This window comes from Lampetra planeri, chromosome 42 (assembly GCF_965212315.1).
Source record: "Lampetra planeri chromosome 42, kcLamPlan1.2.h2, whole genome shotgun sequence".
NCBI lineage: Eukaryota > Metazoa > Chordata > Hyperoartia > Petromyzontiformes > Petromyzontidae > Lampetra > Lampetra planeri.
This window is the reverse complement of record NC_136148.1, coordinates 4,459,396-4,477,436: the sequence shown is the minus strand read 5'-3', so window position 1 is coordinate 4,477,436 and position 18,041 is coordinate 4,459,396. Positions and strand designations below refer to the sequence as shown.

At 53.9% G+C, this 18,041-nt stretch overlaps 1 protein-coding gene across 1 annotated transcript in view; it reads left to right on the top strand.

Moving 5' to 3' along the window:
- The window catches only part of LOC144732325 (dysbindin-like), a 43,518-nt gene that overhangs the window by 19,608 nt on the left and 5,869 nt on the right, over positions 1–18,041 (top strand). The gene's annotated exons all lie outside the window — the stretch shown is intronic.

Here is an 18,041-nt window from a genome sequence, read left to right as displayed (position 1 = left end):
TATGGATCACTTTGTGAGTCTATGGGTCTCGGTGTGAGTCTGTGGCTCTCTGTGTGTGACTATGGTTCGTAATGTGCGTCTACGATTTTTTGTATGAGTCTGGATCACTTTGTGAGTCTATGGGTCTCGGTGTGAGTCTGTGGCTCTCTGTGTGTGACTATGGTTCTTAATGTGCGTCTATGGTTCTCTGTGTGAGTCTATGGAATTGTGAGTGCATCTCTTACTGAGTCTCTCGGTCTGTGGATTCTCTGCGCAAGTCCGTTATGAATATAAATATATTGCTGATCAACTCCTTGCTGTTTGAAATAAGCTGACAAGTCGTCATTAACCAGGTTGTAGAACACAACAAACTACTTTAAATCATTAATATTACTTAATATTTCCCCCCAACTTTTTCTCGAGTTATTTTGAAGCTTTCGTGACTGCATGCATCCATACTCTTTGTTTTTTTTCGGTAAAGTCACGTTGGTAGAAAAAGCAATAGATGACGACGTTTCGATCGCAACACAAGCAATCGTCATCAGCAGTTTTTTCTTGCTGTGGTTGTCCCACCTGATGACGGTTGCTTGTGTTGCGATCGAAACGTCGTGATCTATTACTTTTCCTACCTCCATGACTTTACCAAAAGAACCAAAGGGTATTTATCTCGAGTGTGCCGTCGGCATCGTGTCTTGAGATCAAGATATCGATTGGGAACCCGCAGGGTAGTAGTGCAAGCCTTGCTGTTGGAGAACGGCCCCCACGGAAGTGGACACCGCAGAGCTACCTTTGAGATGCCTTCCAGCTACCTGTGATCCACACAGTCGGAGCGATCACTCTTCCACCCCCTCTGTCTTGGTGGTCAAACCGATACCCATGAATGGCCAACATCGCACCTATGATTAGTACGATCGGTTACGTACAGTGTGAAAGAAGTTCAACATACACACATACGTACATACGTCAGTGGAGAGTGATATCTCAACTGGTCTTGGGCCTCCCCTAGGTCGACTCGGCCTCAAATGAGTACCTGGTGCGATGTGTAAACATCGACACTCGGGAGACAAAGGCGGCCGGGCGTGGTGTTTGCCACCCACCCCCTGGTGTGCCGTGCTAATAGCACTTGCCCCAATAGTTTATGGAGCCTACAAGGGGGATCTTTCTCGTAGTGCGAGATCGAACGCATCATCATAGGTTTGTGTCGAGCAAAGGATGATAGACCATAGCTGGGTAGGTGGCTCGCAGCACTTGCTCCAGCAGCCCGTGTCTTTGTGTTTGTGCGAGTGCGCGTGTGTGTGTGCGCGTGTGTGCGCGTTGGCGTGGGATACACGCACAAGCATTGCATCGCGTCCAGCAGTGGATGGACCGTAACTGACGACGACGAATAAGCAGACGTAGGGACGTGCGCGGGTAATCCGTCCGCTCCGCATAGGCGACCCCGAATCATCCGTGCTCATCCCCCCCTCCCTCTCCCTGCGCCACCGGCCGTGCAGCGCGGAATACAAATGCTCTGCGTCGGGGGAAATAAATAAATATGTGGACAAACGAAATACATGAGAAGTCCCCACCACCCCCACCACCATCCCATCCACCACCACGTCCCCAGCACCACCACTACCTCCCCACCACCCCCACCATCACCACCCCCCACCACCACCTCCTCTGTCTCGCTAAAACCCCTTGTCCTCTCCTACCCCCCCACCCCACCCCACCCTCCTCCTGCTGATCTCCGCTGGGCTGGGTTCGCGAGGCCCGATGTCCGTCATCCGTCCTCCGCCTGCGGAGCCGGAGCGGCGTTAAGAGAGCCTGGGCGGCTGGCTAAACGAGAGCGTGCGGGAGAGAGCGAGAGAGAGAGAGGGCGCGAATGACGGTGGGGTGGGGGAGAGGGGGAGAGCGGGAGTGACTTGCGAGGGAGTGCGAGCGAGAGGGAGTGCGAGCGAGAGAGGGAGTGACTGAGAGAGCGAGCGAGAGCGTAGGAGTGCGAGTGAGCAACCGAGAGACTGAGGCGAGAGAGGGCGTGTGATCGTGCGCGAGCGAGCGAGAGAGAGAGGAGCATGAGAGACGCAGCGACAGACTGAGTGGGCGTGCGAAAGCGGAGGGACAGAGAGATCGAGCGAGCAACTGAGCGAGAGAGAGTGTGTACGCGACCGAGCGAACGTGAGTGGGAGCGAGAGAGAGGAGGTGCGTGCGTGCGTGCGTGTGTGCGTGCGCGTGGGCGCGCGAGTGCGTTTGGTGCGCTCCAAGGCGTAGACGCTGCGACGCTTTGGCGGTGCCGACCATGTCCCGGCGAGGCTCCGACTGAGACATGAACGACCAGAAGCTGTGCCGCGGAGGTAACCACTCGCCCGTCTCGCCCGTCTCGCCCCCGTCGCCGTCGACCTCCCCTGGCACCGCAGCGCAGCCACCGCCAGACCCCGGCGCTCGGTTCGGTCGCCGAATATTGTCCGCCGCCAACGCTGGTAGGCCCGAGGTGGGAAGGCGCGTGACGCGGCACCGTGGTGGACACGGCTGAGCGGTACGCCGGATGCGGAGATAATTTTCGGGTCGCCGACGCGGGCAGGTCCGGCTGAAACGAAGCGTTGTGCGCAATTGCTGCTGCTGCTGCTGCGGATGTGCGTGTGTGAGTGTGTGAGTGTGCGGGTGTGAGTGTGCGGGTGTGAGTGTGTGTACGATACACTCGGTCTGCTCGGCCTCAAATGAGTACCCGGTGCGGTGTGTAGTAACCATCGCAACTGGGGAGACAAAGGCGGTTGGGCGTGGGGGTGGGTGGCCAGTGAGATGTTAACTACTTCGCCTGGTATACAGGAGGTCACGGGTTCGATCCCGACCCCGACGCTTGTACTGACGCCTGTTGTATATTTGGGGTTTGCGTGTCTCACTACCCCCGTGGTTGCGTGGATTTTTCTCCAGGTCCTCCGGTTTTTCCCTCCACATTTATAAACGCGCGTTTATAGTATTTGGCTGCTACTATAAATTTCTTTGTGATAAGCCAATTTGTTGAGCTATCATTTGTGGCCAGGTCGCTTCTGAAAAAGAGCTCTGTAGCTGAGTGAGCCTTGCCTACTAACATTTAAAGTAGTTTAGTTTAGTACCATCCTGGCCTTCATAGGTGCTCGCTCACAGCACTTGCCCATAGTCCGTTAAGGCTATACGGGGGATCTTTGTGTGCAGTAGAAAGCTGTGATGTAGTGGTTGAGCCGAGTTCAATTCCCGTTCACGGCCAACGTCAATGGCGAATGTCTGCACCAGTCCTGGCCCTCCCCTAGGTCGACTTAGCCTTAAATTAGTACCTGATGAGGTGTGTAAACATCACCACTGGGGAGACAAAGGCGGCCAGGCGTAGTGCTGGTCACCCACCCCCTCGTATGCCGTGCCGACCTTCATAGGCGCTCGCTAACTGTACTTCCCCCAAAATCCCGTAGAGGCTATATGGGGGATCTTTGTCTTTGTGTGTGTGTGCGCGTGTATAAAAAAGGTAAAGTTGCAGTCCTGCAATTGTTTTCTCACGCCACTGCTGGTGGAAGGGCTTGGGCAAAGCGAACTTTAAGAGGGTATTTGGTCTACTCTTCCACATTGACCAGAAGTGTTGGAAGAGGGGGGGGGGCATCCACGCTTTTCCCCCACTGCATGTGGCGTAGAGTGCGGGGTCGAGTGCGGGGTCGAGTGCGGGGTCGAGTGCGGGGTCGAGTGCGGGGTCGAGTGCGGGGTCGAGTGCGGGGTCGAGTGCGGGGTCGAGTGCGGGGTCGAGTGCGGGGTCGAGTGCGGGGTCGAGTGCGGGGTCGAGTGCGGGGTCGAGTGCGGGGTCGAGTGCGGGGTCGAGTGCGGGGTCGAGTGCGGGGTCGAGTGCGGGGTCGAGTGCGGGGTGGAGTGCGGGGTGGAGTGCGGGGTCGAGTGCGGGGTCGAGTGCGGGGTCGAGTGCGGGGTCGAGTGCGGGGTCGAGTGCGGGGTCGAGTGCGGGGTCGAGTGCGGGGTCGAGTGCGGGGTCGAGTGCGGGGTCGAGTGCGGGGTCGAGTGCGGGGTCGAGTGCGGGGTCGAGTGCGGGGTCGAGTGCGGGGTCGAGTGCGGGGTCGAGTGCGGGGTCGAGTGCGGGGTCGAGTGCGGGGTCGAGTGCGGGGTCGAGTGCGGGGTCGAGTGCGGGGTCGAGTGCGGGGTCGAGTGCGGGGTCGAGTGCGGGGTCGAGTGTGGGGTAGAGTACGGGGTAAACCCAAATTATCCAGCTGCTGGGTGGACAGAGGCAGCTGTGGGAGGGGGGGAGGCGGAATTCAGGAAACTTACTCCCATTGTTTTAACTGGCGCGCCGGGTAATGGAATCTAACCTGGTGACCCCTGGATCGCAATTCCATTGTGCCACCGACCTTGTGTGCGTGCTCACGCACGTATGTACGCGTGCGTGAGCGTGCGCGTGTGTCAATTCCCACGTCTCGCGCTGACGAGAAACACCTGTGCGTGACGGGTGTTTTAAAAGGTCGCATTCGTCACAAACGAAATGCTCGCCGAAAACGAACCACAACCCCTCGGTGGTCTCGTCAAGGAGCATAAACCACCATCACGCGGACTGCCAGTCATCATCGCAGCAGCGGCAGCGGCTTTCGGCTCGGCAATCGAACAAAGGCGCTGGTCACCGCATCGCGCGGCGCTTTCAGATGCGCTTTTGCGGCCGTCTGGAACGCTCTTCATTGCGATGTTAGCAAGCCACTGGAGCTATGCACTTTTAAATCATCTCGATTTAAAACTCATTTGTTTTGAACTGCTTTTTGACCTTCCCTCCGCACCTCCGATTTGCACGGTTGGCTACGTACAGTGCAAAAGAAATTCGACACGTGATACGTGATTCATGCGTGATGCCGCTGTAAAGAAGACCACCGTGGTTTTTTTGCTCCGGTTGTGACTCCGGGATTTGCCAGCGCAGGCTTCTCTGCGCTCATTCCACACACGGACTCTGAGCGGCGGATAATAGGATATCATCGGCGCACGGTTATTGGGCCTATAATGATACACTCTGGAACCACGCTTCCATTCAATCGTGGATTCCATTTTTCTGGTGACACTTGTTTCAGAACCAGAAGTTTTATTGCATCGAGTAAAACCTGATTAGTTGAGAGGCTCGTTTTTCAAGGGTGACTCGGCCTGCAGAGAACATTTTGCTATTTTATATTTGGCTTATTTGCCGTCAATGAAATTCCAGTTGCCGCCACAGAAATCCACAGATTTACGTAAAACGGGGGGGTGGGTGAGTTGGTGGGGGGGGGGGGTCGCCTGGGGGGTGGGTGAGTTGGGGGGGGGGGGTCGCCTGGGGGGTGGGTGAGTTGGTGGGGGGGTCGCCTGGGGGGTGGGTGAGTTGGGGGGGGATGCTCCCAACTCTGCGAGATTGCCCCAACGGATTCGTCATCTCACAGCGCCGGGGCAGGAACAAAACCGACGGAACCTGCAACGGATCTCTCCGTCGACATCCGGCCGCCACCGACGGTAACGACGGTAACGGCGGTAACGACGGTAACGACGGTAACGACGGCGGCGGGCAGTGGCGCGCGTTAATTCGCGAGCCCTGGTTACGACGTTCGTGACCTTTGGAGAGGAGCGGCGGCTCGTAAAGAAAGCACATCGCTCGCTCGGCGCGTGATTTGCGTGGCCGCATGGTGCGGGCGGTAAACCACGTCGCGTTTACTGCGCCACGCGACCCGACAGTGTTTTGTGGTGTTTACGCTGCGCGCGTGCGTGATTGCATGTGCGCGTGTGTGATTGCATGTGCGGGCGTGTGCGTGCGTGTGATTGCATGTGTGCGCGTGTGCGTGCGTGCGCGTGATTGCGTGTGTGCGCGAGTGTGTGTTGCGTGCGTGTGATTGCGCGTGTGTGTTTGTGTCGTGGGTTAGCGATGAACCGGGAGGGTGGCTGGTGTGGCCAGAAGGACACCCTGCCACCTCTGTCACCCCAGCGCTTGTGTCTACACACCGCGTTTAAGGTTGAGTGGGGAACTAGGAGGGGGGAGAGAAGCCGTGGACTTGTTGAGATTTCACTCGCCACTGGCATGATCCATTGCCAGGGCTCGAACCCAAGATCACTTGGGTTTGTCGCGCGATATCACACTCCGCCTTGCGCGCACGCACGCACGCACGCACGCGTATACCCCGCGAGTTGCAGGAAGACGTCGGATGTTGAGTTGATGGCTGTGCGTTTCACGTCTCCTACATCATAATGCTCCCAGACAGTGACATCCATTAATCACCGCTTTTCGACAGAGCGCTCGTCTCATCCGTGGGCGTGGGAGTGTGCCCCACCCCCCCCCCATCTCCCCCCCCCACCACCCCGCTCCCTTCCTCTCTCCTGCCCTTGCCACTTCCTATTCCTTCATTGCCCCCCCCCACATCCCCCACTGAAGATGCCCGCCCGATGACTTGCTCGGCAATTATAGCGACAACAAAAGTCCTTTAACTACCCAGGAAAGCTCCAGCTGGGTCTCGTAGTCCGGGAAGGATAGGAATGTCATGAGCCTTGACTTACACAGGGACATGGAGTTTACGAGTCTCTCTGTGTGTCTATGCGGACCTCTGTTTTTAATCAAAGGGTTCTGAGTCTGTCGGTTCTGTGTGTGAGTCTGTGGGTCTCTCTGAGTATCTGGGGCTCTATTTGAGTCTAAGGGACTCTGTGCGAGTCTATGGGTTTCTGACCCAGCTGGTATCTGTGTGTGTCTATGGGTTTCTGAGCCAGCTGGTATCTGTGTGAGTCTATGGGTTTCTGACCCAGCCGGTCTCTGTGAAAGTCCGTGGGTCTCTCTGTGAGTCTATGGGTTTCTGACCCAGCTGGTCTTTGTGAAAGTCCGTGGGTCTCTGTGTGAGTCTATGGGTTTCTGACCCAGCTGGTATCTGTGTGAGTCTATGGGTTTCTGACCCAGCCGGTCTCTGTGAAAGTCCGTGGGTCTCTGTGTGAGTCTATGGGTTTCTGACCCAGCTGGTATCTGTGTGAGTCTATGGGTTTTTGACCCAGCCGGTCTCTGTGAAAGTCCGTGGGTCTCTTTGTGAGTCTATGGGTTTCTGACCCAGCTGGTATCTGTGTGAGTCTATGGGTTTTTGACCCAGCCGGTCTCTGTGAAAGTCCGTGGGTCTCTGTGTGAGTCTATGGGTTTCTGACCCAGCTGGTATCTGTGTGAGTCTATGGGTTTCTGACCCAGCTGGTATCTGTGTGAGTCTATGGGTTTCTGAGCCAGCGAGTCTTTGTGCGAGTCCGTGGGTCTCTGTGCGAGTCCGTGGGTCTCTGTGTGACTATACAATGCAATGTTTGATTTACATAGCGTCTAAATGCAACCGCATCTCAAGACGCTGGATCTTATATAGAGAGAGCGATACATTTTAGCAGAGTCATCGGCAGAGGACAAGAGCACAGTCTTGAGCCGGAGTCAACAGCGCCGAGGGTAGAAAGGAGTTATTAAGGAGCCCCGTGCCGGCAAAATCCATTGCTGTACTGCACTTCTACTCTCGCACAACTCTGCTCCCCGCCTTCACCAACCCGCGGCGTCTAGCCTCGCGAAGTACGGTCAAACAACCCCCACCCCCCGCCACCACCGCTTGGCATGGGGCGTATCCTCATCCAGCAGTGGATTGACAGGAAGTGTCTGCGCGTGTGCGTGTGGGTTACGTGGGGAGGGCGCGCTTGTGTGCGTGTGTCGCCGCGCTCCGCGTTGCGATGAACGCCGCGAGACTCGCAGTCCCACGTGCTCGCACACACACACACAGGGAGCTCTCTGTGTTCCGGTCATTACCTTCATCATCATCATCAGCAGCAGCAGCAGTCAGATGATGACTGCAAGAAGAAGGCCCCCCTTGTGCGTGTTGCTTTTCCCCCTTTGCCAACATCACGCACTGCCTGCCATCACCACGACAGCCATCGCCGCCGCCACCACCCTCACATCACCACACCCATGTCATCAGCACACTCCCTTTAGACAACGCCACCATCACCACTCCCTCGTCTGCACCACGTCCGTCACCACCACCCAGCCATCACCATCCCAGCCCCCCATTACCACCCCCCATCACCACCCCCCCCATCACCACCCCCCGATCACCACCCCCCCATCACCACCCCCCCATCACCACCCCCCCATCACCACCCCCCATCACCACCCCCCCATCACCACCCCCCCATCACCACCCCAACCGTTCACACACTTCCCCGCCTGCCCTGCCAGCCTCTTTATTCCATGGCTTGGCACGCTGCAAGCGGGTCGCGCTCTTCAGCACACAACTCTCTCACGCTGCTTTTGCTGTGCGTTGGGGTGACTGTGATTCCTTCATGGATTCACGATTTTATTCCTGCGTTTAATTCGTTTTGCCATTGGCGTGCCCCCCTCCACTGTGGTTTTAAAAACTACTCCACTGTGATTCATTCATTTATTCATTCACGCATGCAGTCTCTTAATCGTCCGTGTCACTGTAACCTATGCTATTTGAATCAATAATTTGTTTATTCATTCCAACCGCACTGACTCCTCTATGTAGCTTTCAGCATACGCCATTTCATTCATTCATTACATCCTATTACCTATCTGTGTGGCGCTCAGCGTACTGTCATCCATTTGTTTGTTCAACTGCTCATTCGTCCCTGTGTGGCATTACGCCTACTGCCATTCATTCTTTCCATCCAATCTGTGACTAATCTGTGTGGTCCTTCAACGCTCTCCCATTCCACTGATGCTTTCATTCCGTTCTGTCTCGACCCATGGTGGTTTTTCGGCCAGCCGGATTTAATGCGTTTCATTTGTTGTTCATTCCATCCAGTCCGCGATGATCCGCGTGTGCCCGTCAACCTCTTTCATTGATCCGCTCCGTGACCCACTTGTTGTGTGTTTCAGTGCTTAACGCATTCAATTAGTGGGTTTGTTAATTCCCGATTGGATGGAGCTCTCGGGTGTTTAGCCCCTGGCCTGTGCGTGTTGGGGCCTTTCCAGAGGTCGCAAACGGGTTTTGATTCATTACCCGTACCCGTACCCGGCCGCACCAGGGTCGCAAATGGGTACCCGTACCCGGCCGGTTACGGGTAGCCGTTCCCTACCCATACCCGTACCCTACCCGAAATGAGTGACAAACGGTGACTCACCAGTGACTCACGGCCTACCCGTACCCTTACCTGGCCGCACCAGGGTCGCAAACGGGTACCCGTACCCGTACCCGGCCGGGTGCGGGTAGCCGGGTATCGGGTAGGGTACGGGTATTGGGTACCCGGTTGCGACCTCTGGGCCTTTCCTCCCGCGTCTCCTTCCGCACTGGACAGGAGCGTCTGGACATGTGGCCATAGTGTGGAACGTACCTCCTACCCCCCTCCCCCCACCCCCCTCCCCAGCCATCCGTGCTGCCGACTCCCTGCCCGGGTTCAAATCCAGGCTAAAGATCTTCCTCCTCCTCTCTCCCTATGGCTCTCTGCCTGCCGGTGTCTCTCAATCACCACTGGGGAGACAAAGGTGGCCGGGCGTGGGGCTGGCCACCCACCCCGTCGTGTGCTGTGCCGGCCTTCATAGGGTGCTGGTCGCTAGCAGCGCAATATACAAAGACGCACACATCCGCATTCGCACTCCCATACTGTGATTCACGCATACTGAAACACATACATGCATTTATACATACAGACACGCATACTGAAACACATACAGACACACATACTGAAACAAATACATACACACACACAGACACAACACACACACACGCTTCGTTCACGTTGTGTTTATTCATGCTGCCTTTGAGTCCGGGCTGCACTAGCAATTTGTTGTTGTTGTTGTTGATTTTGTCGCCGGCCTGTCACATCTCATCCGCGGCGCTCTCTCCAAAGCTCCCTTAACCCCGGAGAAGTCTTTTCAAGTTGCATTAAAGCACTTTCCACGGTTTGTTTTTCTACGTATTCGCGGTTCCTTCTGCAGAGGACGCTGCCACCACAGTGCGGCAGTCGGCACGCTCCAGAGAGCGCCGGTTTTATTTATCCAGGGGGTGTCGTGGTGGCTAGGAGATGTTAACTCCCTCGCCTGGTATACAGGAGCCCGTAAAATTTCGATTTAAAGCTTTCGTGACCGCAGGGATTCATCTTCTTGGTTCTTTCGGTAAAGTCACGTAGAAGGGAAATAATAAAATAATTAAAATAAAACATAATAAAATAATTCAATTTCGATTTAAAGCTTTCGTGACTGCAGGGATTCATCTTCTTGGTTCTTTCGGTAAAGTCACGTAGAAGGGCAATAATAAAATAATAAAAATAAAACACAATAAAATAATTCTCACGACGTTTCGGCCACAATGCAAGCAGCCGTCCTCAGGTGAAGAACAGGTCTGTCGGGAAGACAGCGTCTGAATGAAACACCACCAGGCTTATACGCTCCAAGCCTGGTGGTGTTTCATTCAGACGCTGTCGGACTCGAACTTACGACCTCCTGTATACCAGGCGAGGTAGTTAACATCTCCTAGCCACCGCAGCCACAGAACAGATCTGGAGGCTCCCTTGGTGTACTGGCTTGCCAGCTTGCTTCACCGCGTGTACTCGCACCGCCGGGTGAGTGACCCGTCGCATGTTTGAAAGCGACTGGGGATCATCGAGCAGGGTCGCGGGGTAACGTTATATCCGGCGTCGCGTGTCCCGGCACGGACACTCGACACGAGAGCGACGTTGGGACCCCCCCCCCCCCCTTCAGAAGCCGCGGCTCCTCGAAAGAACCCAACTCTCTCCTTTCTCGCTTGAGTGCTAACTCGTACGACAAACTGGACCACGCCGTGGTGTAACATGGCGCCGCTGGGGTGGGCAATCCGGAGGGGCGTCTCTGCTCGATACGATCTCCCGCCGTGGCATTTGAATCTAAATGAAACTATTTTAAAAGTTGTTTTTATATATAATCCAGGTAAGGCCCCACTGAGCTGTGTAGCTCTTTTTCAGAAGCGACCTGGCCGCAAATGATGGCTTAACGAAGTGGGATTATTATCGCGTGGACATTTATAGCAGCCAGATACTCTTGAACACGTGATTCTAAGATCTAAGCAGGAGAGGTGAGTCGTGTGCGGCTCATGTCCTTGTAAAAAAATTGTAATGGCGATGGTGGTTTGAGCCGTGTAACTTTCTTTTTATACTCAACTAAATTATAAACTATTTTTATTTTAGCAGGTAAGGCCCCACTGAGCTATGTTGCTCTTTTTCAGAAGCGACCTGGCCGCAAATGATAGCTCAACGAAGTGGCTTATCATCACGTGGAAATGTATAGCAGCCAAATACTCGAAATGCATGTCGATTCAAAATGTGGAGGGGAATAAAAAAAACGGACCCGGAGAAAAATTCACGAGACGTGCAAACTGCAAAGATGCATACCAGGCGAGGTAGTTAACATCTCCTAGCCAATGTGATGATGATGAGAGAGAGACACGCAGACTCCAAATATACAGCAGCAGGCGTTAGGGTCGGGATCAAACCCACAACCTCCTGCATACCAGGCGAGGGAATTAACATCTCCTAGCCACCGCGGCGCCCCAATGGGGCAAGTTTTCTAAATGCTGCCCCTCCTAGAACCAGGGTTCAGCAGATATACAGATAGACACAAACACGTGGGGGTGGGTGGCCAGCACCACGCCCGGCCGTCTTTGTATCCCCATTGGTGATATTTGTACACACCAGGTACTCTTTTGAGGCTGAGTCGACCTAGGTGGAGGCCCAGGACCGGTTAAGCTAATGGTGTTGGTGGTGGACGCGAATGGGAATCGAACTCAGGCGGCCGGATTTGTACTGCAGCCCGCTGACAAGTGCACCACCGCTTCCCACACATTGCATCATCATCATCACGATCCATGGGCGGGTAGCCCAATAGGTGTCCACTGCACATCTCGGCATTGATGACGACAACGACGCCTCTCGTCGTCGTGGTCGTCATCGTACCAATATGCTAAAGTAGTGCCACACCTTTCTGGCACCAATCTCTTATATGCCGTCGTCGTTGTCAAGCCATTCTCCGTTAGGTCTTCCTCTCGTTCCGGTTCCTTCCATTTTCCCCAACGGCGCACTTTTAATATCGCATTGCAGAGCAAACAGACCCCGTAGCTCGACACAAATCCATGGTCAAGTCACGGTGCAAGCGTGCGGAGAAAGAGACGCGGAGATGAGGAGGCGGGACCAGGAGTAGCTCAGTGAAGATGAGTGGAGAAGAGGCGATGGGGTTAATTGAGACCGGCTTCGGGGAAAGGCGGAGAGACGCAGGGAGGAGACGGGGCAGGGGTTGGAGAGAGGCGGTGATGCGAGTGAGAAGATGCGGACAAAAGCGATGCACGGCAGCGTGACTCAGCAAGCCCCGAGATGCCCCCGCTTTAATGCGGATTAGTCAGCCGGGGTCGTTTATTTTCCTTCTACCCTCCCCCCCCCCTCTGCCCCCGCCTCACCACCGCCTCTCTCCCCACCCAATTTATTCCAAACTGGGTAAAGGCTCGTTGAGTCTGGGGTGATTGGGCTTTTGCCATTGCAGCTCCGAGGCTTTGGAACAGCGCTTTGTCTCTGCTAATCAGACAATCAGAGTTGTTGGAGCTGTTTACGTCTGCCTTGAAAACTCACCTCTTTAAACTGCACCCTGCAGGTTCTGTTTTTTTCCTGGCTTTCCATACACGATGGTGTCGCATTGGTGGGATCTGCGGACGAAATCCGCCGCTTGACAAATGGGTCTCTCTGCGAGTCATTGGTAGGGCCAGACTCATGAACTCGCTACACTGGAGAACCCAGGTCTAATAACAGCCAGGGTCTGTGCGAGTCTGTCCATCCCTATGGCAGTCTACTGGTCTCCGTGTCAGCCTGTGGTTCTCTATGCGAGTAATTGGCGACCAGGCCGAGACCATCGGCACACTACGAGGACCCGGTTCAACCGCAACACGCGGCCGTGTCGATCTACGGCTCTCTGCGCGAGTCCATCTTCACCTCGCCGCACTCGAGAACCCAGTTTCATCACGGGCTGAGCCCCGAAACCTGGATCCGAACCCAGGGCCTCGGCAATGTCGGCCCACCGCGCCAACCGGTTAATGCGCACGTCAGCTGCTTCACGTTGCGACCGAGCCGCGATCTCTTGACGCAGTGCAGGTCGTGAAATCCTCTCGCGTCTCCCACTTCCGTCAGCCCTGACAGCCGGTCGGCCTCTCTTTCGTAAATTTCTCTTCCTTTCTCGTGCCGGCTGAATACGGGGACACTCCTCGCCGCACGGGGAGGCTTTAACCGCCCCGGGACGAGCCAACCATATGAAGGCCGTGCCCGGCCTTCATAGGTGCTGCTGCTCGCTATAACTGCACTTTCCCCAACAGTCTGTTAAGGCTACAGCTCGGATCTTTGTGTGTGCCGTGTTGCGTGTTCCGTGCTTATTGATGGTCCACCGGTCTGTTGCGTGGCTGCCGGTTGAAAGTCGTGGGTTCCAATCCTGACCGAGGTCGACTGTGTGTCTGTCGTCGTCGTGGTCGTCGTCATCGTCGTCATCATCGTCATCATCAAGGGCCGTGGTGTCAGGAATATCATCATCATCGGTCACGATTATAAACAAGAGTTGTCATCATCGGCAGCAGTGGTGTTGTCATCGTCACTATCAACAGCAGTTGTGATTATGGTCATGATCATCATTTGCAATACGAAATACTGTACTGTAATCATAATGATATATATTTCCACTAGCAGCCTGTACGTCCTTTGAACATGGCCCTACATCCCTCCAGCCAGCCAGCCAGCCAGCAAAACTTTTTATAATCCAGTATAGCAGGGCCGTCCATAGGGGGGTGTGGGACCCGGGGCAACTCACGCCGTGATAGCCCACCCCCCCTCCCCCCCGACGCCTTCAAACTAAACCGGAAGTAGTACACTTGATGACACCGTGACGTCAAAGTGCGGGGTGCCCCTCAAAGCGCGGGGCCCAGGGCAGTCACCCCGATTCGCCCGTACGGCTCTGCGGTGTACACCGCGCATGTGGAGGGGTTGGTGGGTTGCTCGGGGGAGGCGGGGTGACGCCAGCGTGGGGATGCAGTTGACGTCACCACCGCACACTCGCACGTTTGGGACAGACACAGAGACAGACGGAGGCTGAAAGTATATGAGAGTAGATTTGGCTGTCTACTGCTGCATGTATCTGTCCACACGTCGTGTCGGTCACGGGTGGTTGTTTGACCATACCTCGCCACGCTGGTCAATGTGGGTTTCTGAAGGGGTAGGGGCGATTCCCCAGGCATTGTTCGGATATCACGCGTCACTGATGTTAGCGGCGGCCCAGGAATCGGACTCGGGTCGCTGCGTTCTTAGCGCAGTGCTCTGGCCGATGCGCCGCCTCTCTCATCTATCATTATCACCATCGTCGTCATCGTTGTCATCATCATCGTCTCAAGGGATGCAACGTTCCGTCGTCCGTTGCAGTGTCGGACGGACGCGGCTTAATCCTGGGTCAAGATCTCAGTCCACAATCGATCGTTTGAGTTTTGTGGTCGCGGGTGCGGAATCTTGGACGGCTGCAGTGTTTTGCCTCCAGCCGTCGCTTGGTACGAATCGCAAGCAATTGATTCTTACATTGCATAACTGAGTGCGCGTGTGGTGAGCCGTAAGAGTTACATTTCAGTCGCGGACGTGGGTTGGTTCAGACGTCGAAATACTCCGTCGGTGGATTCGTAAGGGCCATGTCGAAAAGACACCTGGGCCAGAATCGTGTAAGAAAACCTGGGTTCAAACCCAGGGTCTGGGTGTCTCTTTTTTTTTTCCCTCAATAAGGTTGAGAAAGTACCTGGGCGGCAGAGTGGCGAAGCACTGACGCTTGTGCCTCGCGCCAAGAAGGACCTGGGTTCGATTCTAGACTCGGGCGATTCTCTGTGTGGAGTGTGTTTGCGTCCTGTTCTGCAGCGTGAGTGAGTGAGTTTGTGTTCCACTCCCTGTTCTGCAGTGTGAGTGAGTGAGTTTGTGTGTTCCCCTCCCTGTTCTGCATGGGTTTCCTCCGGGTTCTCCAGTTTACTGGCAGAGCTCAACAAAATACGATGTAACTGATATCGATTAAAACATCCCAACGGTGATAAGAATACCCCCCCTCACTGTGAAAATTTGGTAGGACCTTTGATGAAAGACTACCCCCCCCCCTTCCGCTGTGAAAACTTGGTAGGACCCTTGGTGAAAGATTACCCCCCCCCCCCACTGTGAAAACTTGGTAGGACCCCTGCTAAAAGACATCATTGAATCCTCGGTGAGGCCTCCACGGGCAAACAAGCGTGGTAATAACGATGGCCGTGTCAGAGACAGTGAGCCGGCACCGCTGAGAATACTGGATTGAAGCCACGGGTGACTTAGCCTTTCATGCTCTCTCTCTCGCGCTCATAACACTGGTCAACACACTTTTTCTGGAATAAGGTATTCCAACGGTTCTAAGGTCATTTTGGGGTGCTGATTCCAAATCTGGCATCAGTTTTTGTCTATCGCATCAGGTTTTTGAGATATCAAATATTGCATTTTCAATAAAAACTGCAGAAGAAAAATATTAAATAAATGTGGATATCTACATAAAATGATATTATAAACACACTATACTAAAAATACAGCGCCATATTTTAACACTAAAGCAGTCACTGACTCGCAACAACTTGCAATCATAAGTGACAGTTAATTTAGGGTAAAATCAATGAAAATGGGGTATGCCGATAGCATAAAAATGAGATGTGATAGAGCAAATCTGAGATCAGATTTGGAATCAGCACCCTGAAATTAGTCTAGAACAGCTGCAAAAGTCCAGGCCAGAATTTTTTTTTTTGTTGACCAGTGTAATCGTTCGGAGAGAATAGAGCTGTGCCGGCACTGCGAAGAACCTGGGTTTGAGCCCGGGTTTCAGCCACCTGCGATTAAACCGGATTCTCTTGAAGTGTCGCGAGTTGATGGACTCAGCTCGGTCATCAATGATTGCACGGGAAAAGCTGTCCCATAATTAACGTTCCTTTTCCAATCTTGATTTGAAGCTTTCGTGACTGCAGGAATCCATACTCCTTTGGTTCTCTCGGTAAAGTCCACGTAGGTAGAATTACATTTTTATTTTAGTTTTATTTTAGTTCGTTTTCCACTTAATTTGGCTTTGCCACGGCAGAGAAAATTTCCCGTATCGGTTTGACCGCTCTGTTCGGAGCATTTCTCTCCGCAGGACGGTGCACAGACACGTGCCGCCCCTTTGTTGTGGACAGGGGGTCGCTTATCGGGATCTCAGATGTAGTTCTGTGGTAGCTTTTTCCACGGTCAGTTTTCTAACATGGGGGTCATGCACCGGGGGAGTCCAGAGGGCCGGGGGTGGGGGCTGATGGCCGTCTGCTGCCGTACTGCACGTTACGTCACTTTAAACCTCTCCGTGGTCTTGTCCCACCTCGCCTCTCTCCTCTCCTTCCATGACCCCTCCTCTCGTCCTCTTCATTCCCAGTCTTCTCTCTCTCCCTCCTCCCTGTGCCCAATCCCGATTTCTGCCCATAGACTCAACACTGCCCATAGACTCAACACTGCCCATAGACTCAACACTACCCATAGACTCAACACTGCCCATAGACTCAACACTGCCCATAGACTCAACACTACCCACAGACTCAACACTGCCCATAGACTCAACACTGCCCATAGACTAACATTACCCATAGACTCAACACTGCCCATAGACTCAACACTGCCCATAGACTCAACACTGCCCATAGACTCAACACTGCCCATAGACTCAACACTGCCCATAGACTCAACACTACCTATAGACTCAACACTGCCCATAGACTCAACACTGCCCATAGACTCAACACTGCCCATAGACTCAACACTACCCACAGACTCAACACTGCCCATAGACTCAACACTACCCATAGACTCAACACTGCCCATAGACTCAACACTGCCCATAGACTCAACACTACCCATAGACTCAACACTGCCCATAGACTCAACACTGCCCATAGACTCAACACTGCCAATAGACTCAACACTACCCACAGACTCAACACTGCCCATAGACTCAACACTGCCCATAGACTCAACACTACCCATAGACTCAACACTGCCCATAGACTCAACACTACCCATAGACTCAACACTGCCCATAGACTCAACACTGCCCATAGACTCAACACTGCCCATAGACTCAACACTACCCACAGACTCAACACTGCCCATAGACTCAACACTACCCATAGACTCAACACTGCCCATAGACTCAACACTGCCCATAGACTCAATACTACCCATAGACTCAACACTGCCCATAGACTCAACACTGCCCATAGACTCAACACTGCCCATAGACTCAACACTACCCACAGACTCAACACTGCCCATAGACTCAACACTACCCATAGACTCAACACTGCCCATAGACTCAACACTGCCCATAGACTCAACACTGCCCATAGACTCAACACTACCCACAGACTCAACACTACCCATAGACTCAACACTACCCATAGACTCAACACTACCCATAGACTCAACACTACCCATAGACTCAACACTATCCATAGACTCAACACTACCCATAGACTCAACACTGCCCATAGACTCAACACTGCCCATAGACTCAACACTGCCCATAGACTCAACACTACCCACAGACTCAACACTGCCCATAGACTCAACACTGCCCATAGACTCAACACTGCCCATAGACTCAACACTGCCCATAGACTCAACACTGCCCATAGACTCAACACTACCCATAGACTCAACACTACCCATAGACTCAACACTGCCCATAGACTCAACACTGCCCATAGACTCAACACTGCCCATAGACTCAACACTACCCACAGACTCAACACTGCCCATAGACTCAACACTACCCATAGACTCAACACTGCCCATAGACTCAACACTGCCCATAGACTCAACACTGCCCATAGACTCAACACTGCCCATAGACTCAACACTGCCCATAGACTCAACACTGCCCATAGACTCAACACTACCCACAGACTCAACACTGCCCATAGACTCAACACTACCCATAGACTCAACACTGCCCATAGACTCAACACTGCCCATAGACTCAACACTGCCCATAGACTCAACACTGCCCATAGACTCAACACTGCCCATAGACTCAA